At 36.1% G+C, this 15,469-nt stretch overlaps 1 pseudogene; it reads right to left on the bottom strand.

The window, feature by feature from the left end:
• Positions 1-403: 403 nt before the first annotated feature.
• LOC105049577 (putative wall-associated receptor kinase-like 16) lies at positions 404-5,746 on the bottom strand (annotated as a pseudogene).
• Between the last annotated feature and the right edge of the window lie 9,723 nt (positions 5,747-15,469).

Below are 15,469 nucleotides of genomic sequence, written 5' to 3'. Positions count from 1 at the left end.
AGAAACAAGATGCAGTGACCTTCAATTTGCTATGCTATCGATGATTAGCTAATTAAGAGTACGGCTGATAGAGAGAATCTTATACGGACAGTGCAATACCTATTGCAACTTTTTTACCTTGCCTTAGGTTCAGATTGTCTGGTATATGTACTCATCATATCCCTACAGTTGAATCAAGATGGCCCACTGAAAAAGTCAGGATCTGTTGAATGATTAAGATACATGACCACCGATCTTAGGGTGCATGTGGTTTGCGACTGAAATTAGAATCGAAATTGAAATGGATAGGAATGTGAATGGGAATGACCATATTCTTGATGTATTTAGTTCATAATTGAAATTAAAATTGAAATCAGAATAGAATTTGAATATTAGGGGAGACATGGGATCGAGCTTTGGGAAATTGGGATGTCTCTATTCCCCTGTGAAATCAGAACAGGAATGGGACTTGCTCCAACCAACCAGCATCTTATCAACAAGAATTTAGGAGAGTTACCTTGGTGAAGAACAACGTTCGGTAGAATTCCTCAATGTAATGGGATAGACATATGTGTGTACATACATCTGAGCTGCAGATTTGGGACAACCAAGATGGTGGACCTAATAAGCTTTTTGCTTAATACACAAGTTGATGAAGTAACACATAAACCTATAGAACACAGGGAAAAGAGTTATTCAGTTCTCAGAATCTTTGGTTCTGCCATGTTGCTGTCTCCTTACCTTTAGAATAAGATATAGAACACGCAGAAGATCAAATCTCAGAACACTTAAACTCAATCCAATCATCGTGAGATATTGAATGACAGCATGATCTGTTTTGAAGAATCACCCTCACCAAAAGTACCACTTGTGGAGCATTCAGCTGCCATCAACAAATGGTCTTCCTCTTCTTTGCTTTTTTTAATCCAAGGATTCTTGCAAGATGTTCTCAGCCCCTCTAGCTCCATGGCGACTTCTTTCATGGCTGGCCTTTCTTCCCACTTCAATCTAAGACATCGGTTTGCAAGCTCTGCAATGGCTACCAGCAGCTCAGGGGATCCTTCTTGCATCACACGTTCCTCCAGAATCTTCAAAAGATGGCCCTCCTTCACATGAGAACTGAACTGCATGGCAAGATTGGTGAACTCCATAGATTTTGTTGGTACTACTGGCTTGTCACCTGTTAGGAGCTCAACCAGAACCACCCCAAAACTATAGACATCACTTTTGTCAATGAACATGCCAGTGAGGAAGTATTCAGGATCCACGTATCCAAAGGTCCCTCGGATCAAAGATTCCAGTCATTTCTGATTGAATGGAACCAGCCTCGAAGTTCCAAAATCAGATACTTTAGCCGTGTAGTTCTCATCTAAGAGTATGTTGCTCGGCTTAACATCTCTGTGAATAATGGGTACGGAGGCTGCAGAGTGTAGATAAGCCAATGCTCCAGCTACTTGTGCTGCGATCCTTAAACGACACTCCAAGGATAATGAGCCTTTTTGACCTTCACTGTGTAAATGGTGAGAGAGCGATCCCTTGGGCACGAATTCAAAAACAAGCAATGGAACTCTGGTTTCCAGGCAGCATCCCAGGAGCCTCACCACATTTCTATGGTTGATTTGGGAAAGAACCACCACCTCATTTACAAAATCCCCGATTTCGCTATCATCGGATATCCTGAATTTCTTGATTGCTACAATGCTTTTATCTGAAAGAATTCCTTTATAAACTGTCCCGGCACCACCCTGGCCAAGTATATGGCTCTCCATGTAGTTGTCTGTTGCTTTTATGAGCTCCTCTTTGGTGAACATCCTTGTCAATGGAGCACTATCTTTCAGTGAAGAGATTTGCTGTTGTAACAGAAGACCTCCATTTTTTTTGAAGAACTTCTCTTTGAGCTTAATGTGTCTTCTCTTCTTGATAATCAAATAAAGCAAAGAACCAAGGGCAGCTAGAAATAAGAGACCAAACCCTGCACCTAAAAGAATAACTTGAGGTAAGTTGGAAGTTTATCTGCATGAGATTTACCCAGGCCATTTCATCTGCATCGTATATCATGCACAAAGATTTAAAAACCCTTGGTTTGGTTGTGTAGAGAGCCTTACTTAGGACCCAGTGGAGCAGCTTGGATATAGATTTGCAGCCGCTTCCATTTTTCTTGCCATCTCCATACATGTGCCAAGGACAATAGCAGGTATAGCTTCCTGGGGTATTCTCACATCTTTCTAGGCAGGGTGAAGATGCACATTCATCAATGTCTAAAGAGTAGCCATCAAGATGTTAGTTAGAAAGAATACAAAAAGAGTATTAAGATATTCCCAATTAAGCATGCAAGCAAAAATCTAAGATGACATAAGAAGTCATCAAATCTAACATGTATATAAACTTAATGTGAGGCCGTCCGTGGCCCGTACAAATAGTATGGGTTGTAGTGGATGGAAATTGGCCGTGGCTCGTGATAGTGGGCCAGACACATGGAATGCGAGACCCATGTGCACGAGTTGCAGGACTGCGCTGAGGTTGTTCAGATCGTGGGTCCCATGTGCACAAGTCGTGGGACCCGAGCTTTTTTTTTTTTTTATCTATTTCTATTTTTCGTCTCATTAGGGAAATTGGAGACTAAAATATTCTGGAATTAAGGTTGGCTTTATCCTTGTAATCTATTCTTTTGATTATAGTGAAATCTCTTCCCCATCCTTGCTTATAGATGCAGACTTGTGACCAAACCATGTAAATCTATATGTGTTATTTTTGTCTCCCTCTCTATCTTCTCGAATCTCTTTGTTTTGTTTTAGTTTTATTGAGATTTATTTGGTATGAAAGCCATAGGCTACTTGATTGAATCCTAGGCTATTGATTAAATTTAATATTGAAAAGTTTGATCACTCTTAACATTTTTGGTTTATGATAGATTAAGATGCATGCTATCTTGATGCAATAAGGGTTGTAGAAAGTGTGGCTAAGGAAGGAGAATATATCCAAAAATTTGACAGATGAGTAGGAGGATATGCATGTAACAGCTCTTACTGTGATTCAATTGTGCTTGTCTGGTGAGGTTTTGCAGGAAGTCTTTAATGAGAAGATAGCTACTTGGCTGTGGCTTGAGTTGGAGTCCTTGTATATAACAAAATTTCTTACCAATAAAATGTGTTTGAAGCAACATTTGTTTGTGCCACCTATGATAAAAGATACACTAGTTAAATCTCATTTTGCTAAGTTTAGTTCCATTATTATAAATATAAAGAATATTGCTGTCCAAATTAATGGTGAAAATTAAGTGCTCCTATTATTATATTTTTTATCTCTTTCATATAAGCACTTTAGAGATACCTTCCTCTATGGTAGAGATACTATTTCTACAGAAGATGTTAAAAGAATCATTACTTTCAAAAGAAATAATTTAGAAACATACAACTAAGAATGTGAGTGAAGGTCAAGCAAACTACAATTGGTTGCTAGAGGGAGGTCTAATTTAGAGCTCCTCTGGCTGCATCGATTGGTGCTTGCACCATTCGGATGGGCTTGTGCCTGGGTTTTAAGCCCGGAGGGTCAGACCAGGCTTAGATTTATGTCAGCTTGGCGCAAGCTAGCCCAAGTATATATCATATATATTATACTTATTATAATACAATATAAATATTATATAATATGAAATATAACATGAAATTATCTCTTCACTCTCATCAATTCTCCCTTCTTATCCATGGCTCTATAGGCTCTCATACCATTCTGCCCTCATCGTTGCCAACTTTCAGGGCTTTAACACTAATGACTATGATGACATCGGCGACGACCCCATCTATCACCTCCCTATCCTCTTCCTCCTTCTTCCCCAAGCGGACCGTGACCCCCAACCCTCCCTCCTATAATCTAAACATCTATATTTTATTTAAATTCAGTATTCTTTAATCTTCTCAAAAATAATGAAGAATATATAGATATGATAAATTCCATAATGATAATAACAATATCAAAAATCAAATGGAAGAATAATATTATCAAAATTATCTTCTAATATTCTAATTTGACCCAGTCAACATCTTAAACAAAAAAATAAAAATAATGTAATTCAGCTTTTTTTTGTTTTGACTTTCGATTCAACTGAGTCACGAGAGATATTGCAAATTTTAGCTGATCTTGACCATTTCTTTATAGAATTTTTTAGTGTATAATCTCTTAAATATATAAAATTACATGAATATCCCTGCAAAATTACTATTTTTTTTGTATGCTCTCATTTTTTAACGGCATTAGATGGCATAGTATACATACAAAAAAAATAAAGAAAATGTATACATGAAGAATAAATATTTTATGAGGATACATGTGCAAATAACAACTTCACACAAGTATTCATGTAAGTTTACATATTTAGGAGGGTCAAAAAAAAAAAAAAACTCTAAGAAAAAAGAAAGATTGTCATTAATGTGCATAGTAAAACATCTAATTGGATTTTTTTAACGAATAACGAATATTAGATATTACAATGAAACAATAACTACCAGTAATGGAAAACTCGATATTAAATTGTTCGCTAATCACTATCTTCAGTTGAAAGAGTGGGATTCTATGAGTTGTGGTGTGTTTATGAAATTATTCAAGCTATACTCGATCGAAGCATGAAGTTTAGAGGAATCTCTCTCATACAACAATTAATGAATAATCTTCTCGTTAACTAAATACCGGGCGAGACGTCCCAACCAAGACTGGGACCTCAAATGGAAGAGCACAGTACGTATACTCAATTTTGCAAAGTTAAGACCCAATAGATCTAGTTGAAGAGAAAATGGTTGATTGTAAGAGAAACATAATTACCTTGGCATCCGTCTTGAAGATAAGGGTTGCCTTCAAATCCTTCCGAGCAATTGCAGCGGTATCCCCCTCCATTGGTGGAGTTCACGCAGTAGCTGTGCTCGGCCTTGCACGCAAAACTAGTCTGGTTATTGCGAGCTTCCTCGCAGCTCTTGTTTCCTATGGCCCAGTCCAGCGTCACGGCCGTGCGTTTTTTACCGGCAAGACGAGAGAAGCTGTCAACGCTAAAGTTTAGCCTCCGCTCATCAGCCAAGAAACCGTAGCTGCAATTGTTGAAATCCCAACAATCGGTGTGGTTGCGAAAGCTGGTGACGTAAACCCTAAAGGACCTGAGCTCGTTTGGAATAACTGCTTCGCAGCAGCCGATGCCGCTGCACGTACCATTAGTGATGTAGCCAGTGCTACGGCACACCGACAAACACCCGGTCTCGAACCTCGAGTTCTCATCCACCAGGCGTCCGATGGTGTCGCACCCGATCGCCACGAACTTGTTGCGGGTTGTGGAGAACCTGAAGGCCTCGCCAAGCCTGGCGAACGCGGTCGTGCTATAGCTGCTGCTCCCATTCTTGGAGTAGCAGTCATGGGCTATACGTTTATTGACGACCACCAGGCCCTGGAGAAGCAGGATCTCTTCGACATCCGTCTCACCGTGGCCGAGGAAGGGCTTGGGAGGGTTGAAGGACCTGTTGCACCTGATTTCAAAGCCTTCGAGGAAGCAGCCTTGGCCGATGCCGAAGGGGTAGGGGATGCTAACGTTTCCGCACTTCGCTTGGCAGTGGGGCAGAGCAACGTCCCCTGCTCTTGTTGCTGCCGCAAGGCTCGCCAACTGAAGAAGAAGCGCTGTTTGCCAAACCATCCTTTCTATCTTCTGAGTGCTACTCTGCGCCCAGATTGGCAGATATATATTGGGCTATGGAATCGTTTCTATTGAGAAGGAGCTGGCGTCATGGCTGCGTGTTCACTTGATTACGAAGTATGGTCGCCGACCATCCCACTCGGACGAACTCCACTACCATCGTATGGCCCGGCAAGTCGATTCCCACGGTGGAAAACGACGCAAAAGCAAAAAGAAAATTATGACGGTGATGGGTTCTTATCAGAGTACTTTGTATTAAAAAAAAGGTGCGACAAAAGTATCATTTTAAGTTTGATGTTACTCTGTAGTGCATATAGAGTACTCTAGCCGTCGATTCGGTGAGTCCATATGGATTGATGTTTTGGGTCGACGGTCCAGGATAACATGCTGTTCCTGCGGTGTCTTGGATCCCTCGCGTTAGTCCGCGGTGTTTTGCATGGGTTCAGAACTCTTTCACTCGTCCATCAGGCGTTAAGGTGTTCAAAGGCATTTGGGCGTTCACAAGTACTATTCCCATTGTATAAACAAAGCTTGGGGTCCGGAGAAGAGTATGGAGGATGAACAATTTGCTATGGCAAATATCTAGATTTACTGGACTGCGTAGAGCATCAAGTGGCTGAATTCTGGAATATCTGGAGGATCACCCCGTCCATATATGCGCCCCCACTGAGGAGATCAGTTACTGTGAAGATGGAATGTGGATAACAAGGATCATTTTCCTCAAGCTTTAGTTATTTTTATGTCAATAATGGAGGGACAAAGTCCCAATCAGCTTAAATCAAGTGAGGGACCGAGGTCCCGTTAAAGGCTAAGGAGTTTCTTTGGATTCTATCAAAGAATCGAATCCTATCTGAAGATAATTTCAAGCTGGGAATATTCATGGTGATGCAATATGTAAGTTGAGCGGGATACAAGAGGAGACCATAAAACTATTGTGAATTGAGAATCACTCTACCTTTTTTACTATTAGCAGTTAGGTGGCCATGGGACGTCGACAAATTAAAGAAAGGTCAAAAAGATGCATCAGAAAAGACAGGTCAACAAAAACTACTGGCAATGACCTCTTTTGTTCAATGACCTATGTTTAATCTTTCTTTTTGAAAAAAAAAAAAGTGTTTTCTAAAAAAGGCCATTCTCGGAATTATTTTCTATAATCTATTTTACTTATGTTATTGCCACTTTCCAAATTATCTCAAATAACAACTATTATGCAGCCTTTCCACCAAAAATCAGAAACTATTCTACAACATCTAGATTCGAATCTTGTATGCTGTCAAAAAACATTCAGATTCAAATATCAGTTGATGGAGTTCTTGGATGTTAAAATCAGTGACTTGAGTTTGAATTCTATTTTCACGTAATTTTTTCCGGACTTCTACTTATTCTAGCTTTAAAAAGTAAAAATAATGCCATGCAGCCAGGACTTTTTTACTGGTGATATTGATTGATTCATCCCGGTTTATTATCTTGCTTAGGTGGCTTTTCGTTGAAGCCACTAAGCCATACTGTTTTACTATGTCACTTATTTATTGGCTACAACTATGAGAATCTATTTTACTGATTATTTTACTATTTTATTTATTTTATAATTTTTACTTAATTTGTTGATATCGTAAACATTACAATAGTCGTTGTCATTGTTACCGTAATAACAGCAACATATAATAACTTGTCAAAATAACAATTGAATAGTAGAGTTCTCTTGTTGGCTCAAATAATAATTTTTTTATCAGCTCATCCCTTCAATGCATATGTCTAAATCAATGATGTTCTCCAATACTTTCCTTCGGCATTGACACCATGATCACAGTGCTGATATTCCATTGAGTATCCATCTTATAACAACGAACGTCAAGTTTCTAGTTGTAATTACCTACAAATAAGTAAAGCAACAACAAAACTTTGGTCATATTCATATGCCTCTAATTAAGCAACTCTATGTTTTTACATATAGCATGACTCCTACATAGGGAATCAAGTTTTCATGCAGGGAGCCTTTTAACTATTCAAACTCTAAAGTAGCTTCAACATTAATCGGTGCACCAAAAACATTGTTGAACTCCAAAGCACAATATGAATCATCTATACCAACATTTCTTCTACTACTTGATCTCTAGAACTATTTCAAAATTAGTCATCTCTTCATTTTGATAGCTAACAAAATCTCTATATGAAATATCTATATCTTGAACAGCTTCAGTATATGATTTGACTCTTAATATGGATCTCTTTGATCGGATCATCCATAGTATCTTTGACTCTTCCTGAGCAACTTCAAAATCAACCTATTTTTCCATCATGATCTCTTCTGAACTTAATATAGTGTCTATCTAATCAAACTGTTCCTGCTCTAAAGTTTTTCTGTACTTGATTGATCCTTGAGCAGATCAATTTTGTCTTGCTCTAAGTTTTCATAACTTGATCCATCTCCAACTGATCAAGCTTTTCATATTTCAAATCTTCATTTTCAAACTAATTCTGCTCTTCTTATGGATTTTGATAAAGCCTTTAACCAAAACCCACTCTTCAAGCAACTTTTATTTAAAAATACTTTGATTTTTCACTTTGTTAGATCTTGAGTAGACATCTGCAAGAATATTTCATAGTTTCTTCGACTCCTTTATATTCTAGATGTAATACCAGCCCGTTTGGATCCTGGACAAAGTCCAAAAGCCCAAATCCCAAACAAAAAAAAAAAGAGGAAACCGACGGGAGGAGGAAGACTCCTAATCGGAGTCTTCTTCCTCTCCGTTTCCGATGAAATCGGACTCAAGGAGTCCGGCTAGGGTAGAAGACCTCCTCTATAAAACCCCCATTTCCTCCCTTAGGATTTTACAACGAGATTTCAGTGAAATTTCTAGGGATTTGAGGATTTTTCAAGGTTACTATGGGCTTTTGATCGGAAGAGAGGGGCCGTCGGAGCTCTTTTTGGCCGTGGAGCTCTTTTCGACCGTCGGAGCAAGGTAAGCCCCTTCTCTCCCTTTTACCTCTTTTTGAGTATCTTTCTTTCACCAATGAGCCGCAAGCTGTCGGTTTGGAGAAGAACAGGACCATCCCTATTTTTTTTTCTTTTCTCTGTATGCCATCGGCCACAGCCACCGTTGGGTTATCGTCGGGGCTGTGGATGCGCCGTCATCGTGTGCTGCTAGGGGTGGCCGGAGTCGGCCTTCTTTGGCCGCATGAGGCGATAGGAGAAGAGGGGATCGGTCCCCTATTTGGATGAGGAAAAGAAGAAAAGAAAGAAGAAAACGGGAAAAAGAGAAGAAGAAAAAGAAAAAGAAAAGAAAAAAAAGAAAAAGAAGAAAAAAGAAAAGAAAAGAAAGAAAAGAAAAGAAAAGAAAATGAGAGAGTTTCTCTCTCTCTTCTCTCTCTACTTTCTCTCTCCAATTTCTCTCTAGATTCTCTCTCTACTTTCTCTCTAAAATTTCTCTCTCTAGGATCTTTCTCTCTCTCTAATTGCATCACGGATCCTAGGATAAACTTGAGATAAAATTAGATGATCTGAGATTACTTCGAAATTCATACAGTAATTGGATCCCGATTCGATCCTTATTTGAAATTCATAACATCATCATGTTAATCCATATTGAGTCACTCTGATAAAATCTCTGATGATTTCGATCATAATTTCTTCATCTGAAGGATACAAAGATTCTCTCTATTTCTCTCTCTAAATTTTTCTTAAATTTTTTTCTTCATAATTTTCTCTCTCTAGAATCTTGTGGACCAATGGAGGGTCTAGATACTTAGGCGAATCCTAATTTTGGTTAATCCAGGAGAGGTCCTGGATTTATGTTATTAGGATCGATTATCGATAATTTTTCTATATATGATTTTTATATTTGATTAGGGTCATGAAGAGATATGATTGTCTGCATAAGTGTCGAATGAAATATCTTATTTTCAAATTCATAAATCAAAGAAAAATATTGATTTCTGTGCTTGGATCAGTCATCGATAAAGGTAAGAATCCTGTACATGATCACATTATATATGCTATTTTATCGTTGGTCTTGCATCATTGATTTTGCATCGTTGGATTTGAGATCGATGATTGCTATGCTTGAGACACTTATATTGCTTATATGATTTTTGAGCATGAGTATATTATGTCAATACATATGTATCAATGATTGATGGCATGATTGTATGGATATGACATATCTAATTTGATCACAGTGTAAATCGAAATTGATTTGATGAAATCAACATATAATGATTAAATAAAAAAGAGATATGTTTGGACTAGCCTTGTCATGTGGAACAGTCCGTCAAGAGCTTATGCCTGGGATAGCTGAGTTAGGAGCTTATGCTTGGGATAGCTTGCAAGAGCTTATCTGGAAGCGCCAGAAGCTTATGCCTGGGACAGCCCCATGGCTTATATATGGATCAGTCTGCCAGGAGCTTATGCTGGGACAGTCCGCCAGGAGCTTATGCCTGGGATAGTCTTGAGAGGCTTATGAGTGAAAATTTGATCGGATAAAAATTGAGGCATAGTGTTGGTTAGTCCAAAGTCAGAAAGAAAAAGATTAAAGATTGTGATAATGAAAAGAGAAAGGAAAGATGATATGAAATAATTATTGAACAAAAGTATTTCACCCATTAACATATGATGATGCATCTCTTTTGACAGACAGATAATTTATGATGTTTGCAGTATTCTAGATATTGAATATGAGATTTTATATTTTATTGCTTATCTTTATTTTCAGATTATATTATTATACTGATGTGATATGTGAGATTCTTACTAGACTGTAAAGCTCACATCCCTTCATCTTTCTTTTTCTTCTCAGAGTTACAGGATGCTCATGATTGGCTATGGTATAGATTTGGCGGGGAACAAATGCATAGATAGAGTGTCATGATATTCGATCAGAGGATAGAAAGAATTTCAATTGTAATTATACAAGTTTTGCTAATTATTATTGAAATTAGATATTATGGATGTTGAGATTGTAATGAATTACTTTTGGCTTGTATATTCTTTAGGCTTACTCTAAGGAGTGTGGCCATCACATATCCGACCCGGATGTTGGATTTGGGCTGACAGAGTGGTATCAGAGCTTAGTTATGATCATTTGGAGACTATGATACAAGTGATTAGGATATATAGAATAGTATCAGAGCTTAGATTTAAGATTACTAGAGATTATGAAGTGATATCAAAACTTTATGTATGATCAATAGGATGTGACAGAGTGATATCAAAGAATATGACTGAAGTGGTATTAAAACTTTAAGGTCACTAGAGACTGTGACATAAGTGATATCAAAACTCTAAAATTATAATCAATAGAGTATGATAGATAATATCAGAGTTTAAATTATGATCATTAAGGATGTGATAGAATGACATTAGAGTTTAGGTTATGATCACTAGAGAATATGATTTAAGTGGTATTTGAGCTTAAGATTATAATTATTCAGAATTGTGACTTTAGTGATATTTGAACTTAGATTATGATCATAAAGACATGATAGACATAAAAGAAAAGATTCAATATTTAAAATTTTGAATCAATAGATATTATGATAAATTTATGCATAAGTGATGTATGATATCTATAATAGAATTGACAAGTTATATCTTAGATTTCAATTAGTAAGGTTGACCTAAGTATGAGAAGTGTTGACCCTGGAATGAAGAGGAAGATATTGATATGTTGTGTTGAGTATACTTGATGATTTTTGAATGCTAAATTTATATGGTTGAAGATCATGATAATTTTTTGATTTTGATGTTAATTATTGAGCATTATAAATTTTAGACTTATCAAAAGAAAGTTAATTAGGATGTGATCTAAGAAAAATTTCATCATACGAGAGAAAAATATTTTTGAGCATTGAACCTATAAGAGGTCATATATGAGACTCTATTTTAGATGAAAAATATATTTGAATTTTATTATGAGAATATGGAATACACATCTTGGTAAATCTTTGATTACTCAAAGTATCATATTTAGATATGATTTCTTGATCTTTCAAGTTGCATTGAATTTTAATCAGAAGTTACTTTTCTAAGTGGATCTAGGATATTTTGATATTATTGTTAAATTAAATATGAAGAATTAGTTTATTAGAATATAATATACATATTATGAAATCTTTAATAATTTATATTATCATTTTTGATTAAATTTTTATTTTTTCTTGTGATTATCGAAGATAGTGGATGGTAATTCAAATTAAATTTAGATTTCTGAGCTGATCTAAGGTATCTTATTATTGTTAAAATTTTAAATAACTTATATAAGAGAATATTTTGCATGAATTTATCTATTAATGCGAAGGATTGTGATGAAGGAGTTTTACAAGAAATAACCAAGTTGATTTTACTTACAAAAATGTTGACTTGAGTTCTTCTAATTTGTTCAAGTTGGAGTTAATTCTTTTACAAAGAAAATTGATTTGAAAGTTGTCTAAATAATTATAAGATAAATCTAAGTTAACTCAATTAATTCTAGACATATTGGATTCTTGAAAGTGATGAAGCTTATGCAATGAATTCAAATATAAAAGTGGATCAAGATTTAATTTTGATGTGCTATGCCCAAGAGATAGTAAAAACAAAAAAAACTTAAAATTTTACTCTAAGTTTTATATGAAATTTGAAGGTTGCATCTATCTTTGATTGATCTAACATATAAGAATATCTTTCGATAAATCTATATAATTTGATAAATTAAGATCAGAGTGTGCAGCAAAAGTATAGTGATTTTAAATTGATTAGAAATATTTTTTAAATCAAAAGATATTATGAAATACATTAGTTGTAAATAAGGAAAGATTTTATTGATAATGAAAGGATGCTATAGATTTTGATCTAATCTGATCATAGCCAATAATTTTTATCAGTAAGTTGCTTCATTATAGATAATACCAAAAATTTAGATATCTCAAGTTTATTATTAACAGCTTGATAGTTCTGTTATTAGTTGAAACCTAGAATATCTTGACACAGATCTCATATTTTTTAAAATTTAATATTGTTACTTGAACTGGCATAGAAGGTTGAGATTTTTTTAAGATGACAGTCCAGTTATTAAATTTGTTGGAAGGTCAAGAGAAGAAAAAAATCGATGATTGTGAAGAGTGCCCGATGTTTGGCCTTTCTTTATTTTCTATCATAGGTAGTCTTAGATAATTATGAATTTGAGTGGAATGTATTGAACAAATAATTGTGGTATGTTAACACATCTAAAATATTACTGCTCTTCAAAAAAAAAAAGATGAGTTTAAGAATTCAAATAATTTTGTTATATCAAGAATCATGAGAAATAAATAATATGTAAGAGATTAGTGAAAACTTGAGAATGACATGAAGAATATATACTTTTGAAATATATATCTCAAACAATGTAACTTAATTTTGAGATAAATTATTTGAAGGGGGAAAGAATGTAATACCCGACCCGTTTGGACCCTGAACAAAGCCCAAAAGCCCAAATCCCAAACAAAAAAAAAAAGAAAGAGGAAACCGACGGGAGGAGGAGGAAGACTCCTAACGGAGTCTTCTTCCTCTTCATTTCGATGAAATCGGACTCAAGGAGTCCAGCTAAGGTAGAAGACTCCTCTATAAAACCCCCTCTCCCTCCTTAGGATTTTACAACGAGATTTCAGTAAAATTTCTAGGGATTTGAGGGATTTTCAATGTTACCGTGGGCTTTTGATCGAAGAGAGGGGCCGTCGGAGCTCTTTTCGGACCATCGGAGCAAGGTAAGCCCCTTCTCTGCCTTTTTACCTCTTTTTGAGTATCTTTCTTTCACCAACAAGCCGGCAAGCTATCGGTTTAGAGAAGAACAGGACCATCCCTATTTTTTTTTTCTCTATATGCCATCGGCCACAGCCGCCATTGGGGTTGTCGCGGGGCTGTGGATGCACCACCGTCGTGTGCTCCAGAGTGGCCGGAGTCGGCCTTCTTTAGCCGCATGAGGGCGATAGGAGAAGAGGGGATCGGGTCCCCTATTTTGGATGAGAAAAAAAGAAAAGAAAGAAGAAAACGGGAAAAAGAGAAGAAGAAAAAGAAAAAAAAAGAAAAAAAAAAAAAGAAAAAGGAAAAGAAAAGGAAAGAAAAGAAAATGAGAGAGACTTCTCTTCTCTCTCCTCTCTCTCTCTCTCCAATTTCTCTCTAGATTCTCTCTCTACTTTCTTCTAAAATTTCTCTCTCTAGGATCTTTCTCTCTCTTTGATTGCATCATGGATCCTAGGATAAACTTGAGATGAAAATTAGATAACCTGAGATTGCTCTAAATTCATACAGTAGGTTGGATCTCATCCAATCCTTATTCGAAATTCATAACATCGATCATGTTAATCTATATTGAGTCACTCTGATAGAACCTCTGATGATTTCAATCATGATTTCTTCATCTGAAGGATACAAAGATTCTTCTATCTAAAATTTTCTCTCTCTTCATGAATTTTTTCTCTCTAAAGTCTTGTGGATCAATGGAGGGTCTAGATACTTAGACGAATCTTAATTTTGATTAATCCGAAGAGAGGTCCTGGATTTATATTATTAAGATCGATTATCGATAATTTCTTCATATATAATTTTTATATTTGATCAGATCATGAAGAGATATGATTGTCTGCATAAGGTGTCGAGTGAAATATCTTATTTTGAATTCATAAATCAAAGAAAACATTGATTTTGTGCTTGGATCAGTCACGGTAAAGGTAAGAATCTCTATACATGATCACCATTATATATGCTATTTTATTGTTGGTATTGCATCATTGATTTTGTATCGTTGGATTTGAGATCGATGAATTGCTATGCTTGAGATACCGTTATATTGCTTATATGATTTTTGAGCATGAGTATATTATGTCAATACATATGTATCAATGATTGATGGCATGATTGTATGGATATGACATATCTAATTTGATCATAGTATAAATCGAAATTGATTTGATGAAATCAACATATAATGATTAAATGAAAAAGAGATATGGTTTGGACTAGCCTTGTCATGTGGAACAGTCCGTCAGGAGCTTATGCCTGGGACAGCGGCCAGAAGCTTATGCCTGGGATAGCTCCATGGGCTTATATGTGGATCAGTCAGTCAGGACATATGCCTGGGACAGCCCGTCAGGAGCTTATGCCTGGGACAACCTTGAGAGGCTTATGAGTGAAAATTTGATCGGATGAAAATTGAGGCATAGTGTTGGTTAGTCCAAAGCAGAAAGAAAAAGATTAAAGACTGTGATAATGAAAAGAGAAAGAAAGACAGACATGAAACAATTGTTGAACAAAAGTATTTCACCCATTAACATATGATGATGCATCTCTTTTGACAAGACAGATAATTTATGGATGTTTGCAGTATTCTGGATATTGAACATGAGATTTTATGTTTTATTGCTTATCCTTATTTTTAGATTATATTATTATACTGGTGTGATATGTGAGATTCTTACTGGACTGTAAAGCTCACACCCTTCATCTTTCTTTTTCTTTCAGAGTTACAGGATGCTCATGATTGGTTGTGGTATAGATTTGCGGGTGAGCAAATGCATAGATAGAGTATCATGATATTCGATCAGAGGATAGAAAGAATTTCAATTATAATTATAAAGTTTTGCTAATTATTATTGGAATTAGATATTATGGATGTTAGGTTGTAATGAATTACTTTTGGCCTTGCATATTCTTTAGGACTTGCTCTAAGGAGTGTGCGACATCACGTATCCGATCCGGATGTTGGGTTCGGGTGACACTAGATATAAAGATAATTCTTTATATCTATTATAGCCTAGAGAATCCACATCACGTACTTTTAGATTTCACTTCTTTCTTGCAATCTCATT

Source organism: Elaeis guineensis, chromosome 8 (genome assembly GCF_000442705.2).
Source record: "Elaeis guineensis isolate ETL-2024a chromosome 8, EG11, whole genome shotgun sequence".
Classification (NCBI taxonomy): Eukaryota; Viridiplantae; Streptophyta; class Magnoliopsida; order Arecales; family Arecaceae; genus Elaeis; species Elaeis guineensis.
The sequence above is the reverse complement of the archived record's forward strand: the minus strand, read 5'-3'. Positions and strand labels throughout refer to the sequence as shown.